This window comes from Dasypus novemcinctus, chromosome 10, assembly GCF_030445035.2.
Source record: "Dasypus novemcinctus isolate mDasNov1 chromosome 10, mDasNov1.1.hap2, whole genome shotgun sequence".
Classification (NCBI taxonomy): domain Eukaryota; kingdom Metazoa; phylum Chordata; class Mammalia; order Cingulata; family Dasypodidae; genus Dasypus; species Dasypus novemcinctus.
The window spans coordinates 50,765,501-50,792,136 of record NC_080682.1 but is presented as its reverse complement, the minus strand read 5'-3'; the positions used below and the strand labels follow the sequence as shown (position 1 = coordinate 50,792,136).

Sequence of the window (26,636 nt, the reverse complement as noted above, 5' to 3'; positions counted from 1 at the left end):
TTTTATAGGAGTCTCTCATGTGACTGTGGAGATGCACAAGTCCAGGTTTCACCAGCAGGCTGCAAACCAGGGGCTCCGATGAAAGTCCAATGAAGATCCCTGATGAGTTGTCTATCCAAAGACGAGCTGGGAAATTCTGAATGCTGAAATCACTTCCCCTTTAAAGGCATTTAACTTTTGGATAAAGCATCACTCATTGCTGATGGCAATCTCCCTGATTGATGTAGAAGTAATTAGCCATCTATGCAGTAAACTCACTGGTTACTGAAGTCCATAAGTGCCCTTGTATTACAATTAGCCCAGTGCTTGCTTGACCAAACAACTGGGCCTAATTAACTGGCTGAGTTGTCACATTAGCAGAACCATCAAAATTACCAAAATTATCACTTCACTATGCCATGTTGTCCTCTAGTTTTCTAAGCATATGGTTCATAATTACATGTACTTAAAATGATACATAATCATATTCCTTAAAAACATTACCAGTACCATATATATATATATATATATATATATACAAGTAAGAGCATAAAGATTAAGACCATGAGCTCTAGAGTCAATTGCTGAGTTAGAATCCTGGCTGCCTTGCTTCCTAGGTGTGTGGCCTTGTCTAGACACTATATTTCTAAGTACTTAATAACTAGGATATTGTGGGGATAAAATGTAATAATGCACAGACACCTGGCATCTAGTAAGCTCTTGATAAATGTTAGCTACTATTGACATTCTCCTAGTATTGGGGAAAATTGTCAGTTACCATTCAAAATTCAGACCTGGATGGCACTGATGAGTTATGAAGAAGGCTGGGGTTTAGCTACAATTAAATATCACTATGCGAGCCTTAGGAGAAGTAAAAGCAAGGAGGACACAGCATGCTATCAGAGCAAACACTGCTTTTTTCTAATGTCAGAGTGCCCTGTGCTTTTGGTGCCTAAGCCTACCTTCCATGGAAAATGTTAGTTCAGTAAAAGTGTACAGAATTCTTACAGATGTTACAGGAAAAAATTGTATTTATATTCTAGAAAGTTCAGGTGTGTGAGTAGCAATGTATTATGACACTCTCTTTGTGTAGTTATAGTCATCTGGTTTGGAGAATTGATTTCCAAAGATCTGACTTCTTTACGCAAAAAAGAATTAAAAAGATAAAAAAGAACAAACTTGGAAAATAGTTTATGCTTGGATAAGCAAGGAATTCAAAATGAAGCTTAATGAAAATAGTATTAGGTTTGTAATTTTTAACTGAAAATACATTAACAAGAAAAAATAACTATGAAGAACAAAATGCAGCAGGCTAGAGAGACAGATCAACCACAGTGTCTATTTTTATCCATTAACTGCAATCATTTTTAAAATGAAGGAAGTCCTTGATTCATGCCCATCTTACAAGGTTTGCTTTCAACAAGGCTATGTAAACTAAAGATCCCACATAAATGCTATAGACCATCACTTTAAAATATCACATCAAAGGAAAGGAAACTTTGATGGGACAATGTTAAATTTTTTGTTCTGTTCTTAGGAAGGACTGTTTCTCTAAATGAATATTTTGTATTAAAAACAGCATGAAAATTCATCCAAGTGATGGTAATAATAGTATTTCTCTTCATCACTGAGGGACATAATTAACTCCTGTACAAGGCAATATTTAAAAAGTGATAACATCAACACCACGACCTTGTCCATAGGATTACAGTATGGTTATTTGAAAAGCTTTTTTAAAAATGAATTAAGTTTCATCCCATACCAAAGGGAAGGTAGCATTTATGTGCTGAGTTTGGCTTAGAGAGAGGCCACATTTGGGTACTGGATGGTAGTTGGATAGAAACAAGATTGAACTAATTTACTGTCATATTTGACATTGTGTACATCAGTGCATTTGACCAGACATGTGAGAAGAAACTGACACAAGTCTACAGAGTATAAATGATGAGAGAAAATATGGCTTACCAAGTGCCTGAAAGCTTTTACATACATTGAAGCAATATCACATCAACCAGATTACAATGAGGTCATGGCACCTAACTTATACTTTTGTCAGAACGATTATTTTATATAAGCTATATATTTGATCAAGTTACTACCCTGATGAGATTCCTCCAGTAGCTTCCCTTTCCTCTAAGAGTAAAAACCAAATCCTTTATAATGTCCCCTCAGGCCACTGTTTCTCAAGATTCTCCAATGGTTCTCAAAATGATATGCCTACCAACATCATCTGGGAACTCTCTAGGAAAGCAGTTCTCAGGTCCCTTGCCAGTCCTCATGAATCAGCAACTCTGGGAATGGGGTTCAGCCGTCTGTGCTTCAACAAGCCTCCAGGTGATGCTGATGCATGCTCAAGTCAAGAACCTCTTCTTGAATGAATCTGCTATTACCCCCTCACTCACTCAACTGTGTCCACTCTGGTTCCTTGATCCTAATATGCCAGACCTTCCCACCGCAGGAACTTTGTACTTGTTAGTCCCTCTTCCTGAAATGCTCTTCACTCTAAGCCCTGTAAGCCTTTCTCACTCACGTCCTTCAGGTGAACACAATGTTACCTTCTCAGGTAAGGCTTCCCTAGCTAGTATTACTAGCTAGTATTACTACCCCTCTCCACCCTTCCCTGCCACTTCTCATCCCCCTTCCATTTGAAAATTTTCTCCATAGCAATTATCATCACCTGGCGTAGTCTGATGTTCTTTTCATTGCCAATCTGGAATGTGAGCCTTATGGAGACAGGAGTTTTGGTTTGTTTTATTTTCACTGCTCTGTCCTTAGCAATTAGACCAGCGATGATCATATAATAGGCACCTAATAAATATGTTTTAAATATATGACTGGGCCCTCAGGGTACAATCTACAAATATTGACCATGGGGGTAAAAATGGAAGCTAAGAAATCTGTGTTCTTCAATAACCAAGAAGAGCCACATCCTTTAGTTCTCAAAATGGCTACCTACTTTATAGAAGGGCTGGGCTGCTGCTTATTTTAGTTTCTGTGTTTCTGAAGAAAATAAGACTAATAGATTAAGTACACAAACTGATGACAGCCACAGACTATTTTTAGTGCATTGTAAAAGACATCTCATTTAAACCTAAAACAACCACATATAATTGGTCTTATTTTTAATTGTCATTTTAAAGACACAGAGAGGCTGGGTATTCTTGTCTAGAAATCAGTTTAACCAAGATTCAAACTCAGCAGTCTGACTCCAGGGACCACAGTGTTTATCCATTCACAGTGCCATGGCTGAAATTACATGGGGATTATAGAAAATATTTTTGGCTAGATCAGAGTCAGTTAAGTACCTAAACAAAAATAACTTGGAGAGATATTTTACAAAACTACATAAGATCAATAACTCACAATTATTTTTTAATTTCTTCTCCATGAATGCCATCCTACCATTTCACATACGTCTATGATAGAAGAGTGGCATCCAACCCTACCAACTTCTCAAAAGATTTATCTAGTATTTCAATATTTTAAAAGTCATGGCAAGAACCTCTTAACTTCTAATACCAAATCTCGAAAATCCCAAATCCTGTAGATCAATAATCCTGGAAGGAAAAGAAATAATGAAACGATAGTATGCAAAAGCCACATGAGCACTCCAACCACTTTGCCTTTAAGAATTTGGACAGAGATTAGGATGCTAGAAAACTGGAAGGTTCTAACACCTGTGACTCTAGCCCCTTACTAATCAACAGCAACATTGGCATCACCAGGAAGCCTGTTAGAAATGTGGAATCTCAAGACCCACTGCATTAGAATCTGCTTTCAACAAGATCCCCAGGTGATGCGGAGGAACATTACAGTTTGAGAAGCACCGCACTTGCCCAGTGTTTTTCAAGCTTGACTATAAAATCTGGGGAGTTTAAGAAATATGGGTATGAACCACAGAGATTCTGATTTAATTGGTCTGGGGTGTAGCCTGGAGGGTTTGAGGTTTTTTGTTTTTGTTTTTGTTTTTTTTAGAGAAGTTGTGATATTAAAAAACAATCATGCATAATGTGCAGAATTTCTGTACAGCAGCCCTCCACCAACACCTTACATGCTGTGGAAAATTTGTTACAGATTTTGAAAGAACATGATAAGACTATTACCACAAACTATGGTCCATAGCCTATACTTGGTAATTTTTTTCCGTATACTGTCTAATACTTACACTATGTATTAGTATCTTACATTTGTTATATTCATGGGAGAACACACTAATATTTGTACTGTTAACAAAAGTCCATCTTCTACCACCTGATTCATGGTGTTACACAGTCTCATGCCATGTACATGCTAACCAAAGTGTACACTCAGTGGCTTTCACTTTCATCACAGAGTTACGCAATTATTACCTCAATAAACATATTGATGTTTTCCTTAGTCCAAAAGAAAAAATTCCATATCCCTATTATTGATCCTTAGTGTTGATAGAGTACCTTTTTTTACATTGATGCAAGAATATTACAATAGTGCAGTTAACTATAGTCCATAGCGTACATTAATTGTATTTCCCCTGCATCACTATATTCTTACCACCTTGTAATAGTAACGTACATTTTTTCTAATTCATAGAAAACATTCTTGTATTTGCATTATTAACCAAAACTCTCATCCACCTCTAGGTTCACTATTTTATTAAGGCCCTAGATTATTCTCTAGCTTTCTTTCAGTTGACATTTATATCCCTAGACTACCCCTTTCAGCCATAATCCCATTTATAAGCCTGCTGTGTTAGTTACACTAACTATAATGTGTTATCATCAACTCTATCCATTCCCACACTTTTACAGTCAAATTAATTGAACATTCTACATACATTAAGGATCAGTACCACTTCTCAGTCCTAATCCAATGTCCTAGTAACCTATAGTCTAAGATTTAACTCCATGTATATTTTTTATATTTACTACATATTAGTGAGACTATATTATATTTGACTTTTGTGGCTGGCTTATTTCACTTGGCATAATGTCCTCAGGATTCATCCATATGTCTCCCTATTTCATTTCTTCTTTCAGCAGCATGGTATTCTATCATGTCTATTCCACATTTTGTTTATTCATTGGTTGAGGGACACTTTGGTTGTTTCCATGTTTTGGCAAATGCGAATGATCCCACTATGAACACTGGTATCCAAATGGCTGTTTGTATTACTGTTTACAGTTCTAGACATATTCCCAGTAGAGGGACTGCCAGATCACAAGATAGTTTTATATGTAGCTTCCTGAGGAACTGCCAAACTATTTCAGCAGAGGATGAACCATTCTACATTCCCACCAACAGTGAAGGAGTGTTCCTACTGCTCCACTTCCTCTCTAGCACTTCTTGTTTTCCATCATTTTTTAAAAATAATGGCCATTCTATGAGGTATGAGATATCTCATTTCAGTTTTGCTTAACATTTCCTTAATAGCTAGTGATAGTGAACATTTTTTCATGTGTTTTTTTGCCATTTGTAGTTCCTCTTTTGAGAAATATGTTTAAATCTTTTGTCCATTTTTTAAATTGGATTGCTGCCATTTTATTGTTGAGTTGTTTGATCTTTTTATTTGGCATGAATATCAAGCTCTTATCGGATATGTGGTTTTCAGACATTTTCTCCCATTGAGTAGTTTGCCTTTTCATCTTTACAAAGCCTTTTGAGATACAAAAGTGTTTAATTTGAGGAGATCCCATTTATCCATGTTTTCTTTCAATGCTCATGCTTTTGGTGTAAGGTTTAAGAAACTCCCGTGTACCACCAGGTCTTGAAATGTTTCCCTACATTTTCTTCTAGGAGTTTTATATTTAGGCCTTTGAGTTAATTTTTGTATAAGTGTGAGATAGGGGTCCTCTTTATTTTTTCTACACAGTTCTTATAGCAGCATTTGTTTAATAGACTGTTCTGCACCAGCTGGGTGGGTTTAGCAGTCTTGTCAAAAATCACTTCACTATAGATGGAAGGGTCTGTTTCTGAACCATTAGTTGAGTTCTGATGGTCTACATTTATATCTTTATGATGGCACCATGCTGTTTATACCACTGTAGCTAGGTAATTTGATTTAAAGTCCTCCAATATTGTTCTTCCTTTTTAAGAAGTTTCTGGATATTTGGAACCCCTTACCCTTTCAAATAAATTTGATAATTGGGTTTTCCATTTCTTTAAAAATGCTGTTGGAATTTTTATCAGATTGCATTGAATTTGTGAATAAATTTGGGAGAATTGACAGCTTAACAATATTTACTCTTCCTATCCATGGACATGGAATATTCTATTTATTTAAATCTTTCATTTCTTTTAGCAATGCATTTTAGTTTTCTGATTATAAGTACTTTACATCACTGGTTAAATTTATTCCCAAATATTTGATTCTTTTTATTGCTATTTTAAATGGAATTTTTCCTCTCTTCCTCCTCAGATTGCTCATTACTAGTGTTTAGATATACTATTGATTTCTGCATATTAATCTTGTCTCCTGACACTCTGCTAAATTTGTTAATTAGCTCTATTAACTTTCTTACACATTTTGGGGGATTTTCTAGGTGTAGGATCATATCACCTGTGAATAGCAAAAGTTTTACTTCTTCCTTTCCAATTAGGATACATTTTATTTTTTTGTCTTACCTGATCGCTCTAGCTAAATTCTCTAGCACTATATTGAACAACAGTGGTGACAGCAGACACTGTTGTCTTGTTCTTGCTCTAAAAGGGAAAGCTTTCACTCTTTCACAAATGAGTACAATGTTAGCCGTAGGTTTTTCATATATGCTTTTTATTGTGTTGTGAAAGTTTCCTTCGATTCCTATCTTTTTCTCTCTTTACTTATTTTAAATGTTACCTTCAAAAAATATAAGAGGTCCCCATATACCCCTCACCCCCCACACCACATTCCTATCTTTTGCAGTGTTTTTATCAATAAAAGATGCTGTATTTTCTCAAATGCCTTTTTTGCATCAAGTGAGATGGTCTTGCAATTTTTTTTTGATTTATTAACGTAGTGTATTATGGTGATTACTTTTCTTTTGATGATGCACCCTTGCATGCCTGGTTAAAACCAACTTGATCATGATAAATAATTATTTTACTGTGTTATTGGATTTGTTTAGCAAGTATTTTGTTGAGAATTTTTACATCAATATTCACTAGGGAAATGGGTCTGTAATTTTCTATTTTTGTAATATCTTTTTTTTTTTTTGGCTTTGATATTAGGGTGTTATTGGCATCATAGAATTAATTTGGTAGTGTTCCTTCCTGTTCAATTTTTTGGAAGAGTTAGAGTAGATTGGTATTAAATCTTCTTTGAATGCTTGGTAAAATTTGCCTGTGAAGCCATCTGGTCCTGAGTTATTTATTTTGGAGATTTGTTTGATGACTGCTTCAATCTCTTTTCTTGTGATTGATTTTTTGATGTGTTCTATTCCTTCCAAGGTAGGGGTTCTTAACCAGGTATCCATGGACCCCCAAGGGATCTGTGGAAATATTTCAGGGTGTCTGTGAGCTTGAATTCAGTTAAAATTAACTTATTATCTTTATTTTCTTTGACTTCCAATTGAAATCTAGCATTTCCTTCACTTATGAATGTATGTAATAAATAAATTACTGTAGTATTCATTTCACATGACTGGCAAACAGGTTTGTGGAATAAAAAAGGTTAAGAACACCTGTTCTAAGGTCTGTCTAGGTTGTTCATATGTTCCCAGGAATATTTTCATCTACATTGTCTCTGGGAGTACAGTTGTCCATAGTATTCTCTTTTATTCTGTGGGGTCAGTAGTAATGTCCCTATTTTCACTTTTTATTTTATTTATTTGCATATTCTCTTTTCTTTGTCAGTCTAGCTGAGGGTTTCTCAAATATGGTGATCTTTCTGAAGAACCAAATTTTAGTTTTGTTAATTGTCTCTATTATTTTTTGTTGTTGTTATTCTCAATTTCATTTATTTCTGTTCTTATCTTTATTTCATTCCTTCTACTTGCTTAGGAATTGTTTGCTATTCTTTTTCTAGTTCCTCCAGCTGTGTAGTTATGTCATTGATTTTAGCTCTTTCTTCTTTTTCTAATGTAAGCATTAAGGTCTATAAATTTGCCTCTCAGCACTGCTTTCACTGCATTCTATAGGTTCTGATATGTTGTGTGCTCATTTTCATTCATCGTGAGAGAGTGATTGGTTTCTCTTGCAATTTCTTGATCATTAAAGAGTGTATTTTTTTTTATTATCCATATATTTGAAATTTGCCTTTCTCTGCCTATATTTGATTTCCAGCTTTATTCCATTAGGATCAGAGAAAGTTCTTTGTATAATTTCAATCATGTTGAATTTATAAGATCTGCATTGTGTCCCAACATATGGTCTGTCCTGGAGAAAGATCCATATGCACTTGAGAAAAAAGTATATCCTCCTCTTTTGGGGTGTAATGTTCTTTATATATCTATTAAGTTTAGTTAGTTTATCATATTGTTCAAGCTGTTTCTTTATTTATCCTCTGCCCAGATGTTCTAACCAATAATGAGAGTGGTGTATTGAAGTCTCCAACTACATTGTAGAGACATCTATTTCTCTCTTTAGTTTTGCCAGTATTTGCCTTATGTAATTTGGGACATCCTGTTTAGGTGTGTATACATTTATGATTGTTATTTCCTCCTGGTCAATGGCCCTTTTATTAGTATATCATGACCTTCATTGTCTCTAATAAGAGTGTTACTTATAAAGTCCATTTCATCAGATATAAGTATAGCTACTCCAGTTTTTTTTTTTTCTTTTTCTTTTTGGTTATTGCATGTGTGGACAATCTTGCTTTTCACTTTCAAACTATTTGTATCCTTGGGTCTACAGCGATTCTCTCGTTGACAGCATATAGATAGCTTATATTTCCTTATCCATTCTGCCAGTCTGTATATTTTGATTGGGGTGGGGGGGTTAAATCATTAACATTCATTGTTATTACTGCAAAGACAATTATGACTTCACCCATTTTGATCTTTGGATTTTATCTGTCATTTCTTGTTTCCACTATTCTTTTAACACTTTTATTTACTTTTAGTCATATAACCTCCTTCATTTCTAGACTATCTTCCAAGACCCTTTCACCTATGTTTTCTTTTCAGTCTGTAGCATTCCTTTTAGTATTTTCTGCAAAGCCAGTCTCTTCATTACAAACTCTATTAGTTTTGGTTTATCTGTGAATATCCTAAACTTTCCCTCAATTTTCAAAGACAATCTTAATGAATATAAGATTTTTGGCTGGCAGTTTTTCTCTTTCAGTACCTTAAATATATCACACCACTGTCTTCTTGCCTCCATAGTTTCTGATGAGAAAACAGCACTTAATCTTATTGGGCATCCTTTGTATGTGATGAGCTTCATTTCTTTTCCTCCCCTCAGGATTCTCTCTTTATCTTTGGCACTTGACATTCTGATTAGTATGTGTCTTGGAATAGGTCTATTCAGATTTATTTGGATGAGAATACATTGTGCTTCTTGGACATGGACATCTATGTCGCTCAAATGGGTTGAGAATTTCCCACCATTATTTCCTCAAATATGACTTCTGACCCTTTTCCTTTTTCTTGTTCTTCTGGGACACCCTTGACAGATTTGTTTGCACATTTAGTTTCCTGAGGCCCTGTTCAATTTTTTCCATTCTTTTCTTTTGAATGTTTGCCTTCAGAGGTCATCTTCAACTCCACTGATCCTCTCGTCTGTGTTTTTGAATCTGCTGTTGTATGCTTCCAGTGTATTTTTAAATTTCATTTATTGTGCCTTTCATTCCCATAAGATGTACTAATACACACACACACACATATATATATATATATATATGCCTTCAAATTTTTCTTTGTGTTCACTCAGTGTTTTTTCATATCCTTACTTTCTTTAACCATCTGCTTGAACTTATCTAGGACAGTTGTCTGAACATCTATGATTAGTTGTCTCAACTGCTTTATGTCATCTGGAGGCTTAATCTTTTCCTTTGTCTGGGACATATCTTTCTGTTTCTTGGAATGCAGTGTAATTTTTTGTTGGTGTCTCAGCATCTGACTTACTACATATATTTATTCTTGGCCCCTTTTCCTTCTTTAATTTAGGGCTTTCTATTTGATTGGCTTTGTGCTATGCTCCCTCTTTGTTACTTTGTCAACTTAATTTGGAACTTTATAGTGGCTAGTTTAAGTCAATATGAATTTTTTCATCTTATATTCATCTATTTCTTGCTCTTTTTCCCTTGCAGTTATGGAATAAGCACCAAGGATGTGTAAGTTATAAAGGCTGAAGCTGTCCACATTGCCCCAGGATCCAATGAAGCTTTTCCCACATTTCTCCTCTGCCAGGGGTAGGTCAGAACTGCAGCTGGTTGCAGTATTCCCCATTTAGGCCAAGACAGTAGTTCCCTGGAGAGACTGATGGAGCTCCATGCCACTTCCTCGCCTGCCTGGGATGGGTAGGGGATTAAGCTGCCAGGTGTGGGCAGAAAAGTACTCCATGTGAGTCAAAACTGACCACAGTTGCCCAAGTAGACTGATGAAGCACTGACTCCCATCACCCCCTGCCATAGGTGGGAATGGAGCATCCAGTGTGCCTAGCAATCTAGTCCATAAGGTCAAAAGAGATTGCAGTTGACCATCGAGAGTGAGAGAACACTGTGCCTTCCTGCTCTGTTAGGGGCAGGTATTGAGTCATAGATGCGTCCAACAATCTAGTTCATGTGGGTCAAAAGCAGCTGCAGTTGCCCAGAGAGGCTGAGGGAGCACAGTCACTTCTGCCCTGTCAGGGGCAGGGATGTACCTACAGGAGTGTGCAGAACTTTACTCTGTGAGGGCCAAAAGTGCCTAAAATTGCCCAGAGAGGTTGAGGAAACACCCTAACTTCCTATCCTATTGGGGGCAGTTTTGTAGCCACAGGTTTGTCCACCAATCTAGTCTGTGCAGGCTGAGAGTGACTGTAGTTGCCAGGAGAGGCTGTGTAGCTCCCCTAAGCTTTCTCCCTGTTGGAGGCAGGGTTGGATCCTAGTCTAGTGCTATAATCCTACCTGGATGAAAAGAAGCTGGTCCCTACCTTTACTGGGATTTTCAATCAGCCCAACTTTCCCTCCACCAGGGGTGGGGTTAAAATGGAGATGACTGGCCTCTTTTGAACTTAGGTTCAAACTTCTGCTGTTCTTAGGATTGGGCTTCAGTCAGCTGAATTTACTAATCATCAGCTGAAATCAGTACCTGACCATCTCTTCCTTTCCCATTTTTGGGATAGAGCTTCCAACTCTAGTCATGGACTAGCCCCTGGAAGCAGCTTGCACTGCCAGTGGGGGATGGGCACAGGCTTTCATAGTGTCAAGGGCTCTACATACAAATCTTCACGGCTGATGGGCAGTTTCCTCCTCCCTGCTCTTCCAAGGATGTTCAGGATGGTCTTCTGGTCTCCTGGGCCCCCCAAACAAGAGCTTTAAATAGCTCTGGTTGATTACTAACTGCCTTGTAGGACTAGCTGACTTTCAGAGCTCTTTACTCTGCCACCATCTTGCCCCTCTCTAGCCTAGAGATTTTTTAATACTCTTTTTTTTTTTTAAAGATTTATTTTTATTTATTTAATTTCCCCCCCTCCCCTGGTTGTCTGTTCTTGGTGTCTATTTGCTGCGTCTTGTTTCTTTGTCCGCTTCTGTTGTCGTCAGCGGCACGGGAAGTGTGGGCGGCACCATTCCTGGGCAGGGTGCTCTTTCTTTTCACGCTGGGCGGCTCTCCTTACGGGGCGCACTCCTTGCGCGTGGGTCTCCCCTACGCGGGGGACACCCCTGCGTGGCAGGGCACTCCTTGCGCGCATCAGCGCTGCGCATGGCCAGCTCCACACGGGTCAAGGAGGCCCGGGGTTTGAACCGTGGACCTCCCATATGGTAGATGGACGCCCTAACCACTGGGCCAAAGTCCGTTTCCAAGATTTTTTAATACTCTTAAGTGGATTCTAATGTGCAGACAAATCTAAGAACTGTTGTTCTAGTCACTCTGGGTATATCTTTAAGCAGAAGTATTCATTATTTAGATATAAATCTCTAGTCCCTCCACAAATACTTAATCTCCTATCCAAGGAAGTATGAGCTTTTGCTGACTAAATTGTAATAGAGCTATTCTTTTCCCAGGGTCATACTGAGAAGCATGATGCTGCTAATGTGACACAAATTAACCAGAGCTTTCAGCAATGAACTGTTTATCAGGACCTCTCAGATGCCTTCATACACTGCTGTCTTCTTGGTGTTGACTCCCAGACTAAAGCAAATGATCCTTACATGCTGTACTATCTTAATGTGTGTTTTGCTTAGTGTTGTTGGAACATGGAAAGTTATCTTTTCAATAATCAATGCCCTATATTGATCTCTAGCCTTAAACTTATAGTATTATCTATTTCTGTCTCTTTTTTACCTGCTAAAATCCTAAAGGGCATGGATTAACTCATTATCTGCATATTTTCAGAACCTAGCATAGGCTCTGTTCAATAAATATTGCTTAAACGAGTAAGTTTGAAATGCTGACATTTGTTTAGTTTTTAAAAATCCCCATCTCTATTCTAGCAACATATTCCAAGTATGTACTCAATTTTAATAGACTAAAAAGTATCACAAAGGAATAGGTTCATTGTAGAAGTCTAATTCATTAAATGTTTATTGAGTATATATTTATATACAAAGCACCACGCTAGTCACTTTATGTAGAATATCAAGATAGATAAATGCCTTCTCTTAGTTTTACAAGTTAGTGGAGAACATGGACACATACTTAAAAAACAAAATGAAAACAAAGAAACCTAGAGGATAGGTATTTGATGAAGCCCTACAATAAGTTGTCAAATAAAATACTAAATAACTCTCATGGAAAAGTAGATTAATTAAGCTAGGTGATAGCAATACTTTCTTAATTTTATCCTGAAAGTTAAGAGATAGCAAAGGATAATCAATTTTAAAAAATCATTGTAATGTTCAGTGATAACATTATGGTATAAAAGCAACCTAAATAGTTTAATTTTATTTTTCTCATCTTATGGTTTAGGCCCAAATCAGATACCCCAGCTCAGTTTGCTATGAGAATGCATCTTCAAACTCTCACTGTTGGAAAAAAGTTTTACTTCCTGACTCTCTCCTGTCATCAAGACTCATTGAGACTTTGCAGTAGATATAATGGAAAATCCTTTTAAGCACCAACTCCACTATTCACTGCTTTGAACACCACAATAAATACAAAGGACAAGAATTGAAAGTCTTTCTTTTCCCTCTTAGCTTTCTCTAAATGCTCAACTGAATAGGTGTCAACTTTCTGTTGTAGCCCTGGCAGTTCTTACTTTCAAAAGAACAATCAGAAGGAAACCCTTTCAGAAAATGGATCCGCCAAAGTTTGAAATGCTTAAAAATAAATTGTCATGTCTGTCTGTTTCCCCCTACACAACCTGTCAACCTCACCTCTGGCTTCTTCTTTTCCAAACCCTAACAGCCAGGCCTTCTATTTCAAAAGACTTCCCTGAAGCTCCTTCTTTGTCAGGAGTATTGTAGACCTGGACCAAATATTTTATAAATTGGAGAGAGACCTGAATGAGGAAAAAAGCCAACCAGTGCTCCCTGCTGCCCTGACACCTTCACCTACAGAGTTCTGAAATTTGGGTTAGGTAAGAGTCTATCTTCAATATTCACTTTGACAGTTTTTAGCCTCACTATTTGGAAAAAAAAAATTATATCTAGAATATTTCTGTTTTTTGTTTCTCAAATGCCCCAGATTTGTACTTCTCTATCAGGGTTTTTCGAAGAAATGGGCAACAACACAGTGGTCAGGTATTTCCTATTTCTTAAAATATGTCCTCAGCATGGAGTTTCTCTTCTATAAAAAGCCCAATAATCCCCTATAAATGGGATTATATGCTCAAATAATTGTACTAGGAGCCATGCACCAAATCTGATATATTCACAGTGACTATCCCCAAAAGACCACATTAACATGCACATGGCAACACATTGTGACTTCTCAACATTGTTCCTAGGGATAATATAAGTATCAAATCACCTATAGGTAAGAGTTGGAAATCAAAAACTTTATTCCAGGTTTCAACAAGAAACACATTTCTAAAAGAAACCTTCATAACTCCAGTAGAAATAAAACAAACAAAATAATTAAAGTGGTAATAGTTATTAGTTTTACAGAATGGATTGATTTTTGTCTATTTTTAATATGTGGACCCTTTCACAAAAGGTACTGAAAGCAGTCTTTCATGTCATCTCAGATTGGGAAGGATGAACAAGTCCAATTTAGGAAATTTAGATCTCATTTATCTTTAATTTAATAGTGGACTTTCCTTGGGTCAGGCGAGCACTGTCCCAGTCCATCATAGTCCCAATGTTGTAATTTGGAATATAAGCCTGGTTCGCTGCATCCCAGCATGTATGCAGCACATTTTCCTTTCTCTCTGTTTAACTCCCCTGATAATTTGTGCATCTACTTACCCCCTTCAGTAAATTGCATAGTTTCTGCAAGACAGGACCATGACTCAATCATCTATGTATCTCCAAAACTGACTAATTTTGAAATTTTGCCCATGGAGGTTGTTTAGTAAATGTTGACTAAATTATAAAAGCCCAAAATTCTATGAATAGCTCTGACATCACTTCCCTCCCTCCATAAACAGCTGTTATAAACCTCTACTGGGTTTGTTTGTTGTTGATATCTGACTAGCCTTATTCTCCTTTATTCAATTACCCAATAATACGGAATCTCTTTTCTTTCTTCTTTTTCTTTTCCTTTCCACATTTCTTCATATGACCACGCTATCCCAGTCCTGTGTGATGTTAGAGTCAGAAGACTAAAATTCTACTTTTTGTTCTTTTTTAAAAAACTGCCTGGTAGTGGGAGGCGATTTACTCTCCAAAATACTCTCCCTAACAAAAATGAAGTGGTGGGATCATTAAACAGGGAGGTCACTGTGATTCCATGTGTGATTTTATGGTTAGCTTCTAAAACATTCTATTCATCTTAAACATTGTTACATTTTAGCCTCTATCCAAAAATTCTGTTAGCTGACGTTCTTAACATTCTGGCCCTACTGCCTCTAGTCTGAAGACATTCCCACTTAGTATGATTTATATTCTCAGATGCTGAGTGAACTTTGCATGGCTTCTTATCTGCAGAGATCCTTTTAAAGCCCAAATTAAGGATTTTCCATTTGTTTCTGATAGAGGTAATAATTACAGGGACCACCTGACATAATTATTCTTTAGCTTGAAAGTTTCCTAAGAGTAGGCCCTGTTTTATAGAGACAACCTCATTTCTCTCTCTCTCTCTCTCTCTCTCTCTCTGTCTCTTTCCACTACCCTACCTCTCACCCATCCTTTAGAGTACAGGTCCAAACACACATTTTTGACCAGTGGGTAGATTTATTTTCAATTTCTTTGAAGGTCTGATTTTATGCAGGTGTCTCAGACCCACACGCTAAATTTATGGGCTCAAGGACTGATATCCTGAACTCACATAGCTATTCAAACTCTATCCTCCCCACCTCTCATAGGATGACAGCTCATATTTTACTGCTTCTTTGTTTTTTGGATTTTGAGAATTTTCTTTACATATTTATGAGCCAAGCTATATGTTTAAACTGATAGTTATATTTTATACAGCATTAGGTATTTTTTACATTTCTTTCTTCTTTTTAAGTATGCAGGTTTACAGGTTGCTAGAAATTGAATTTTCCAATGGTTTCATAAATGGTGTGCCGGCATTTTTCCCCCTTTAATATAGGATATATAGTATACTATGGTTGCCATATGATCTGAACATATCTTCTTTACTTCACTGTGACCTCGAGGATGGAATCAAACTTCTAGGCTAGTATTATAAGACCCTACAAATCTTGCCCTATCCTTCCTATCAATCTTCTCAGGCTTCTGCACCAAACTGTGCTTTCCTACTGCTGACTGTTTGTGGCTGGTCTGGAGCATATCCAAAGTCACCTGCATGTGAGTTTCCCTTAAATCAAATCCCATTCATCCTATAAGAGCCAGTTCAAGACTTCACTTCTTTGAGAAGCTTTTGTGCTTATTCAGACACACATTAATCATTATGAACTCATTGTCTGCTCTAAACACATACCTTAGTCAAGGGCTTGCTAACTCCAACTTGTACAGGGCCAGGCAGGGGACATGAGAAAGTGATTGGCCTGTTACAAAGCGGAAGGATACTAGTCATTGGTAATTGGCACCTGGCTGGAGTGTATAGAGACATACTGGGGGAAGATATGGTGTGTAGTGTGGCAGACTGTAAAGAGCAAACTCTTCTAAAGGGAGCAACGGTTACTAAGCACCACCTCATTACTGGCAATCAGGAAGATCAGGCCATTGTTCTTAAACTTTGAATTTTAAAGGAAAGCCAGGAGTCTTCATTTTTTATGTTAAATCTAGTGATTAAAAACATAAAGCTAAAATACTATGAGGGCCAACATCGCAAAGGCCAACATAGCCAGGTGCAGCATCTGGTTCGCAGTATCTTGCACTTGTCCACCTATTGCTTATGCATTTGTTACACCACATCGTACACTCATAAAAGAGGGCCATTGCTCCATTGTCCTTAATTTTACTAAGGAGAAAAAAAAATGCAGAAGTTCTGAAAGTCAACTATGCTCTTTTTAGATTGTTTAAAGGAATAGAAGCCATAAGCAATTAGAAAAAGTAATAGAGTTAGAGCTTTTAAAGTTTTAATTTGACTATAGCCTTAGATTTTATGATAAATATAACACACTCAAGTAATTTTGAAAGAAGTCTTTTCATCAGTGATCTTTCAGAAGACTACTCATGTATTAAAATATGTGGATGTATTTTCCATAGAAAAAGCAAGACAACTCCCCAGAGTTCTTTTTTGTTCTTCCTTTTCTTCTTGTCTTCCTGCTTTCCACTTATCACTGACAGTCAAAGGAGAGTTTTCTGAAGAAAAACTAGTCCCGGCATCTTTATACAGAGAGGTGACAGAAAAAACAAAGACTTCATAGACTTCTAGCTTCAAGTTCATGCTCTGTACTCAAGAAAACTGTTTCAATCCATCTTTCCTGGAAAGGACAGTTGAAAAACATGTCTATAGTTACCTATTAGACTAAATTAGATGACAAAGTATGTAAAATTTCCTAAAATAAATACTGTTCTGTGTCTACCCAGAATATACTCAACTTTATCCAAAAGAACAGGGAATATGATTTGAGATCTTTGATAATTGAGCAGTCATATTTTCTGCCTTAATCACATGAGGCTAAAATGACTGGAATCTAAAGGCACAGTTTCAGCTTTAAGAAACAGAGCTCCAAGGTGGTTGAAATTTTGAAGATTGCCTTCTGTCCCTAGGCCATTTTACTATCTCTTCATGCAACAGTTTTGGAAGTTTCTGGTAACACAGGGTTCTTCACAAGTTCTCTGTACTTCCTTTGTTGATCCCAATGCTCCACAGACCTGAAGAACAACAGTTCCTCACAAAAATATAAACTCAGTCAAAATATAGAGCATTTCTTTTCAAACAATAGACCTGCAATGAAATACATTTTACATGGTATGTCTTTAGAGATATAAATTCTCTTAGTGCCATAGCACTCATAACACCACCAGAATAGAAATCATCAGTAATTTTTACTTGCTTTTTTCCCCTGTTGGAGAATAAGTGGAATTTCAAGATGTGCATGTGTGTATATGTGTCTAATTTTCAATCTATTGGAGAGGAAATCACTTTTTTTCTTTCCTTTTTTCGCCACCCTTTCTCTTTCTTTCTACGGAGGATTAGTGCATTTTCAGAATCTAAAAACTATCATTTCTTTTCTGTAACCTCATCTGTGGGCCCTTCCTTCCCACACTGGTCATGATTCCATTCATGCTATATTCCCTGAACATACTGTATTCATTGATCTTTCGTGCTATTTGCTCTGCTTAGATGCTTTTCCCTTCATTTTATAACTTAATTCCCTTCTAGCCTCCAAGATCCAGCTCAAATAACATCTCCACTTAAATGCTTTCCACGTTTTCCCAAGAAGAGGAAGACAATCTCTTTCCTGTATTTTCACAGTACTCTGTAGATATGCCTATTACAATAATGATCATGCCATATTTTAAGTACTTATCTGTGTATCTGTGTTTTTACTGAATATCCTCTGTATTTTAAATACATCACATTTTCCATATTTATAAATGGATAGTGTAGGGGGGAAAGAAGAAAATTAATAGCTGCAGTGGAAAGTATGGGTTTAGGGAACATTGAATTTGCAGGTCAGGCGAGACATATATTTTTTAGCCTACTATTTCAGGATTGCTGGCAGCAAGATGACCTCCATTACTGTGTTAGAACAGACAGAGATAAATATTAAGTATAAACAAGGAAACATGTGAAAAACAATACTGCACCTTAACCTCTGAAAGCCATTTCTTATTGACAGATAATAAAATGAGAGATGCTTCTGTATATGGCAGTTTAGAATCTCTGCATAGAGAATTAGAGAGCCTTGGTCAAAATAATTATCTCAGAATATCTCAGGGTTCATCCAGGTGCTTGCTGGTTGAGGCAGTGCATTGGGAATTTTGGTAGTCATTAAAGAAATAGAGCAACTTGTCTTGTTGTTACATTCATCTGCACAGTCACATTGGAAAATGACATGCTACCAACAGAAACCATGACTGTTAATAAGCCTGGCACATTCTGTATTTAACAGCTTTCCTGAAATTGCCAGTGGATCAGAAACACTGTGGAAGACATATGAGAGAGCAATATGCATGTGTTGTATCCATACCTGTGTTTATTCTTCCTCTTCCCTTCCCCTTCCTTGCCCTTCTTTCTCCTTCCTTCTTTCCTTTCCTTCCCTCCCTCTCTCTTTCTTTTTTCCCTTATAAACACTTATTGAGTATCCATGCAATATTCTAGGTAATAACAGTAAAATATACCTGTGACATTACCCTGCTCTCACAAAGGTCACACAGTATAGAGACTACTGATAATACAATGACAAATGGTCATCATGTTGATGTTAATGTTAATAATGATAACAACATTACTGAATCTCTACCAGACATGATGCAGGGTACTTGATTTTTTTTTCATGTCAGACAGATAATGTGCCAACGTTGTAACAAGGTTTGAGGGAGGCACATCTCACACAGATGCATGAATACCCATTCGCCATGCTTATGAACCATAGAAGGATTGGTACTTGACTTTTATACCACCTTTGATCTGTATTGCCATGCGCAAGCTACTTAAACTCAATAAGCCACAGTTTCTTCATCTGTAAAATAGGATCAAAGGAGGACTAAATGCATATGTCTGTGGTGACACTTAGCACAGTGCATTACTTGTAGTAGGCACTCCATTCTAGTTATATCGTGTCATTATCATTATTATTTCATTATAATTGACCTCCCATTTTTCAGATGAGAAAACTGAGTCATACAGAATTTAATTTACCCATTGTCATCTACCCTGCAGACACAGTTGTAATACATAAGTGCTGAAATAGAGAAATGAGCCATACTTATAGGGCTAAGGTAATAATCAGAATAGCAGAAATAAAACCTACTTGCATCCTCTCCAAATAATTAAATTTAACCTTCTCAAGTATGTCTGGAGAGGATATTATTAGATCCATTTTAAAGGTGAAAAAAAAAAGAGGTTTAGAAAGTCATAGAATTGACCTACATCACACAATAAGTAACTGAGCTGCAATGGTTAGATGTACGAGCCCTGGCTCTTTCTGACAGATCATGCAGCCTGCACAAGAAAATGGCAATAGCTTAAATTCACACCTAGCCTTGGCAGCACTTGAATCTGTTACAGATAGATGGCATTGGAATAATGGATTCTGCACAGACTTCCTTGTAAATTAGCTTCCAGCCTTAATGTAGTGTTCCTAAACTCGATTTTTTGCTAAATGTTGCTTTATTATAGCAACACTATGTGTGGATCTAGTCCTTTCTGAAATGTCTTTTCCCCAGAGGCATATCAGCCAACAATAACATTAGCCATATTCAGCTAAGAGCACCAGATAACTGATTTATTTTGTCACTAGCACCTTTATGAGCTTCATTTGCTGGAGAAAAGCTACAAAAAAAGAAAGAAAAAAAACCCTCTGCCTTTCATTTCTTTCTAAGATCATGGCACTGAAAGGCTAAAGTATTGAAAGTGATCTTGAAGCCTAATTTTGGATGAAGAAGCATAATCATTTTAATGAGTCCTATTGCTAAGTTAATCCAGTGTGGTGTTCAAGGCTTACAGGTAGTGAGCTGAGCCTCTCTAGTTTCCCCAAGTGAACTTAGGAGAGCTGGAGAATGCTCCGGTGTCATTTCACCGCCACCTGGTGTCTGACTTCCCTCTGCCTCTATTTTATCCACCTGGCTTCAAAGCTAGCTAAATGGGTATTTGCAAAATTAAAAGCCTTGTGGTGGCTTTAAAAAAAAGGATAGCATGTACGATGGCTTCAAATTCCTGTTGCCTTTGCTTTTCTAACTCAAAATTGTAATGAATAGGACAGTGACCTTCAGAATTCTGTGGTATGTAGTAGTCTCTCCACCAGTAATAGGCAGTCTAATTGAAATTTTACAGGTATGTTAGGTACTCTTGCCTACTCACATGCTGAGAGAGGTGATGTGGTTCAAAATGTGCATTCCCAAAGAGCTGGTATCTTTTCATCTTCCACAAGGGCTAGGAGAACACACAGAAAGTGGTAGGATTCATTCAGCAAACATTTATTGAGCACCTACTATGTGTCAGTCCCTGTTCTAGAGGCTAGAAACACAGTAACGAACAAAACAGACCTTTGTCCCTATGGCACTTGGACTTTTATTCCAGTGGAAGGAGTTATATGCAATAAAAAATGTAAATCACCAAAATAAATAATATGTCAGTTGTAGTAAGCACTCCTGATAAAAACAAAGCAGAGACGAGGGATGGGGAGCACATGTATGCCTGGGAGCAGGGGTATATTTTTGAATAGTGTGGCCAGAGATGGCTTCATTGAGGAGGAAAAGCCTGAAGGAAGTGAGGAGGTCATGGTGCTCTTTAGCACAAAGGGAACTGTGAGTGCAAAGGCCTAAGAAGATATATGCCTGGTATACTCAAGGATGGGCAAGGAGACTGTGACTGGCACAGAATGGGATATAATAGTAACATTGAGTAGTTGGTGTTTCATGGTTAACAAAGTACTTTCATGTTAGTTTTTCATATGCATTTTACAACAACCCTAGTCATAAGTGGGATGAGTGTGGGTATGAGTGTTTGCATGAGAGGGTCTATTATCTCCTGCCCTCAAAAGGAGAGGAATATGAGTTAAATTCCCTCCACAAAATCAGAGAACTGTTAATTGATGGAAAGAGTACTATGAGCCCATGATGTCTGTCTCCAAATCAATTCCTCTGATTTATGTGGATTGAGTAAAGATCTATTTATTAAACCATGTTCATCCTAATCAAAGCAACTCTTGCCTTCCCTCGTTCTTTATCAATAGATGGGGCATGGTGCTCATGATGCAGCCAGGGGAAGAGATGGTTTGGTTGGTATACTATGCATGAAATGACATTCTGAGATCCCCTTAATATTCTCACATCAGTTGTATTATCATCTTGATTGGATTTGAGACAATGAGGCATGCAAATGGGGTAAGCCATCTCTCCTTTCCTGCTGCCATGCACAGATGCAGAGAATCGGTCCTATAATAGATATAATAGATGGTTATATGCCTCTAAAAAGAAAGCCTAAAATAGGATGGCTTATCCAGAAGCTACAGACTACTCGACATTCAGGTATATGCATAAGGAAAAAGTCTTTCATATTCTGGAAGCAGAGTCTGCATATAATTGGTATATGATTAATCAAAAATCAATGATATTTAAGACATAGGAAACCCCAGTTTTGGGAGAGTTGATAAGCTCATCAATTTCTCCATATGGTAATTTTCACATTGTATCCAATAGTGTCTGAAACTCCGATGATTTCAGGGAGACAACTGGTGAATTAAGTACCCTGGATTAAGTGGACTAAGTACTAGGAGAAAATAGTGAAAATATATGGTGAAGGGGTATTGGAAGAAGAGGCATTTAAATACTGGTGAACGCCTTACATAACATAATTATAGGCTATAATTTATTAGGTAATACATAGACACTAATGATATTGTAGCAAATTATATTGCATTATAAACTCTCATTATTACTGAAATATATATTATGTGAAAACAGGAACAAAAAATGAAACAGACATGCTATTTGATAGTAACAATGCAATGACCATGTTTAAATCTAATTATCATCGTCCCCTCATGTCTCCCCAAGACACCTAGAACTTTAATTGAATAATAATAATGGCATGCCTATAAAACTAATAGGTTACAGACATCAAGGCACCCGATATGGAAATTATACAGTGAGAAGTCAACGAGCTTACTCACTCTAAATTAGTTAATATGCATTATTAAATAAAATTAATCAGATAATTTAATAATGATACTGAGGTAGAATTTTAATGCTTAGCCCTGGATCCCATATCTGGCTGTCTCTTAAGAGTAACTCTATTCTTTGATTTAAAGGCTTACACAGATTGCCCCTCAAATATATCCCTTCCCAGAACATTTTGTCTCTTCTGTGGATGTAGAGACCAACTCTAATGTAACTAAATGTTTTCTCTGTTTTCATAATTTAGTGTCAGTCTCATAAGGATCATTCCTAAGAAAAGGAAGCAAAAAGTCTGTATTGCGAACACTTCCCAACAAAGGACCCTTAATGGCCTGCCAACCTCCAGACTTAAATGATAGCATTATTTGCCTAAATGGAGAAGCAGGAGTACAAAGAGACAGATGGGAGAATATTAATTGATGATCATAAACCTTAACATTGCCTTTTGCCTTCCTCAATCCAGCTTCCCAAACAGCAAGTGTGATTTACAATATATTATGACCCAGCAGTGACACACAACATGCTATGTGAGCAAAGTCTCACTGGGGTTGTCCTTCATTTATCTGCCCTGTAAAGGCCACCCTGGGGTGGCTTGAAGTTGACAGAACATCTAAATTGTTGGTGGAAAAGTAGAAGAGTTTGTTGGGGATCCTAAGCAGGATTAGTCATAGGCCTAACATGTTCCCGGTTGTGGCTCAAGTTAGGGAAAATCAGCTTCCATGAAAATTCATTTACAAAGGCATGTCATTTCCACATTGTAGAGTATTGACTGATGGGTTCTGTCAGTTATGTTTTACTCAGGAAAGCAAGAAGAAATACTTTCCTTCCTCTCCTGCTTCCTCAATGCACAGGCAGCTGCCATCTAGGGAAGGATTAGAGTGATTCCAACACTACTCAAAGCCCCTCCAATCTATCTTGACATTTAAATTCCTATATTCATGCCATTTCTATGTTAGTGTCTAAAGGTTCCTATTAAAATTTAAATGTGTTACTTGGTAGTAGATCTTGCATTAGGAGATCTATGCCTGAAGGGCAAAAACAGGAATTCAGGAGTCAAAAGATAGGCGTAGAAGAGATAGCTCTTTCACAAACCCAATTTTGAATTTGAGCAAGAGGTTTTCCCTCCCTGCCCTTCACTTCCTCATCCATAAAATAAGAAGGCTGAATAAGAAATCTTGCAGATTTCTTCTTATTCCAAGTGCTATTAAGTTCATTTAAAATATCTTCAGAAGCTAGAAAGAAAAAGAGAATTCACATTTACTGACCACTTGCTATGTGCCAGACATTCTATTTAAATAAATTAAGTCTTTTTGATTATTCCTTGCCTGGGACACTCTTTTCCCCACACAGCCACAAGGGTAAATCCCACTGTGCCTTCCTGTTTTATTTGTTTTCTCGATTGTCACCCTTCTTCCCCCAACACCACATTCCTGATCTTCCTCACTCATATTTATTTTCTGGAAGACTTCTCTCATTAATTCACTTGTTTAGTACTTGTATTGTTCATTCTTTCTCTCTGAGGCTAAAAAATAAGCTCTTCAAGTAAAAGAATGCCTTGTTCATTCTGTTTAACAAGTGACTAGAAGAGGGAAACATATAGAAGAGTTCAAAATACATTTGTCTGGTGGATGAATGAGTCCATAAGCAATCTCATTGAGGAAGAAGAAACTGAGACAAGAGACTTGCTTAAAGTCATACAGCAAGACAGTTGAGATTTGAATTCAGTTATTTTGGAAGACAGAGTCCAGGATTTTTTTTTTTGAAAGATTTATTTTATTTCTCCCCCCTCCCCCATTGTCTGTCCATTGGCGCCTACATCATGCTGACTCCAAAACTTGATGGCAGCAAGGCCCAAGATAGATATGTCTTGATGGGAACTTGAACTATGGAAAAGATACATTATTAAGGAGCCCAGTCCCAGGTGGGGGACTTTTCTGGAACTCCTTTCAACAGTCAGGCTTATAGGGTCACTGGTTGTCCAACAGGTGTATTTAAGGTGAATCCACTATGAAGCCAACTTCACACATCTGTCCATAGCCACCTGGATCAGGAAGCTTAACATTGTTAACATGGAACATTCACCTTGGTAAAGCTCTTTCTGTTTTTCGAACCAATAATCCTGAGTAATGTATTGTCTATTCAGAGGCAGTTCATACATTTAAGCTGATTTTATATGAAAGCAACAATTTTAGAATATGTGCCTTTTATCATTCTAAGAAATGTTAATGTGTATCCCCGGGCTCTAATTAAAGAATAAACACCTCATCAAAGTTCTGATGACCCAGTCAACAAAGTTCCTGAGACTTAGTTATCATTTATACTTGAAAAATAAAAATACAGGGAAATAAAATATGTCATATGTTGATAATGAAGATGGGCTTTTTAAATACATACAGCTACATATAAAAAAGCTTACAGAAGTCAATGAAATGTAACAATGATTTTTATAGGAATAAATTTAAAAGGTTTATATAATCAACATTGTTTTAAATAACTTCATATTCAGGGTAGCTTTAAATATCTGTTTAGATTCCTGAGATTATATAATTTTTATTGAAACACAGATTCTGAGAATATCTTTGTATCATCACTATCATAAGAACTATACTATCTGCAAAATTGATAGTAAGCATGATGCTTTCTATATTGACACAGGGAATTCTTTGCAAAACCTCTAGGAATGGATCCAGTGTTCTATAAATATTTTAATCTTATTTGATACAAAGGACCTCAACATTTCAAACATAAAGGAATGATGCATTGCAAGAACATATTAATTAAGGAGATAATAGGAAGAACTATGGTCATCATTATCTTTCAGGTGGTTTAATTGTTTGGAATAAATTTTCTCTGGCTAGCATATGCAAATTTCACTTGTAAATTTATTATATAATCAATGATTAGATACTATGATTCTCATATATTAAAATAGTTTTACTAAGTATTATGTTGTCAAATAGGAATCACCTACCTTACCACAGAGGTAAGTGAACTTACAACTTCACTAGAAAATAATTTGGCATCTAGATCATGTCCTAAAATGGGTCCACATACTTTGATGTAATAAGTCATATTCTAGGGGTATATACTAATACTAATTTTTTTTTAAAAAAAGAGATCATTGTTGTGATCAGAATGTTCATTACAACATTATTTATAATAGTGAAAAACTAGACACTTACAATGATTTAAAAAATAGGAGGATCATTAATTTATGGTACAACTATATAACAGAATATTATGTAATCATTTTAAAAAATCTGAAAATAATCTTAAGTAATGAGACAAATCTCTTTCAGTATAGCTTCAGTTTGTGGTACCCAGAGAAACACACACATGCACACAGGAATACACATACCCACCCACACACACAGGGAAGCCTCCCTATCTCATTCTTCTGGAGGACATTACATAAAGCTGTCCATGTGAAAAGCAGCCTAGTTATACATCAAATAGCTTAACCAGTGGCTTTTGCTCATAGTTGAAGTGACTGCTTGTCTTCTCTCTTTACCTCATCATTATGTCTCATATACCAAACAAACACAGGGGGTTTCTCTGTAGGACTCTGTGGTAGTTTGAGGCTTCTATGGACCCCAGAAAAGATCACGTCCTTAAAGCTCATCCATTCCTGTCGGTAAGAACCTATTGCAGGTGAAAACTTTTGATTAGATTATTTCAGTAAGGCATGCCCCAGGAAAGGTCTTACTCCTCTTACTGGAGTCCTTTATAAATGGGAGGAATACAGAGCCACAGTAACAGAAAAAAAGCCACGGAAGAAGGGAAAGGTAGCCACGAGAGCAAGAAGCCAAAAATTGCTGAAGCCAGAAGCTGACAGTAAAAAAGCTCAGGCCCCAAAGAGAGAAGAAACACCAGAGGACGCTGCCATGTGCCTTGCCACATGAGCAAGGAATCCAGGACCATGAGCAGTCAGTCCTCTAGGAGAAAAGCATCACCCCGTGAAGACTTGATCTGGATTCCTTTCACAGACTCAGAAGTGTGGGCTTATAAATTAATAAAGCTCCATTATTAAAAAAAAATCTCCATTGTAAAAGTCAATCCATTTCTGGTATATTGTTTCTGGCAGCTTTTAGCAAACTAAAACAATATTCCTTTCAGGTGCCTATGAGGCAGGCCCGAAAATGACTTTTTCTTTTACCATCCAGTGGTATTTGCAGGAGTCAACTCAAACTTGCTGACAAGAGATGACAGTTAAATTTCCAGAAATTTCACAAGAAGTTTGTTTAAAATATTCATTATTAAA

The 26,636-nt window shown here is 36.9% G+C and overlaps 1 protein-coding gene and 1 non-coding gene across 28 annotated transcripts in view; both read right to left on the bottom strand.

Annotated features, from left to right (window-relative positions):
• Positions 1-26,636, bottom strand: part of LRRC4C (leucine rich repeat containing 4C) — a 1,388,209-nt gene that overhangs the window by 427,465 nt on the left and 934,108 nt on the right. The gene's annotated exons all lie outside the window — the stretch shown is intronic.
• On the bottom strand, positions 19,034-19,137 carry LOC111760788 (small nucleolar RNA U13). Its single transcript, XR_002794387.1, has one exon. It is a non-coding gene; the product is annotated as a small nucleolar RNA U13 (small nucleolar RNA).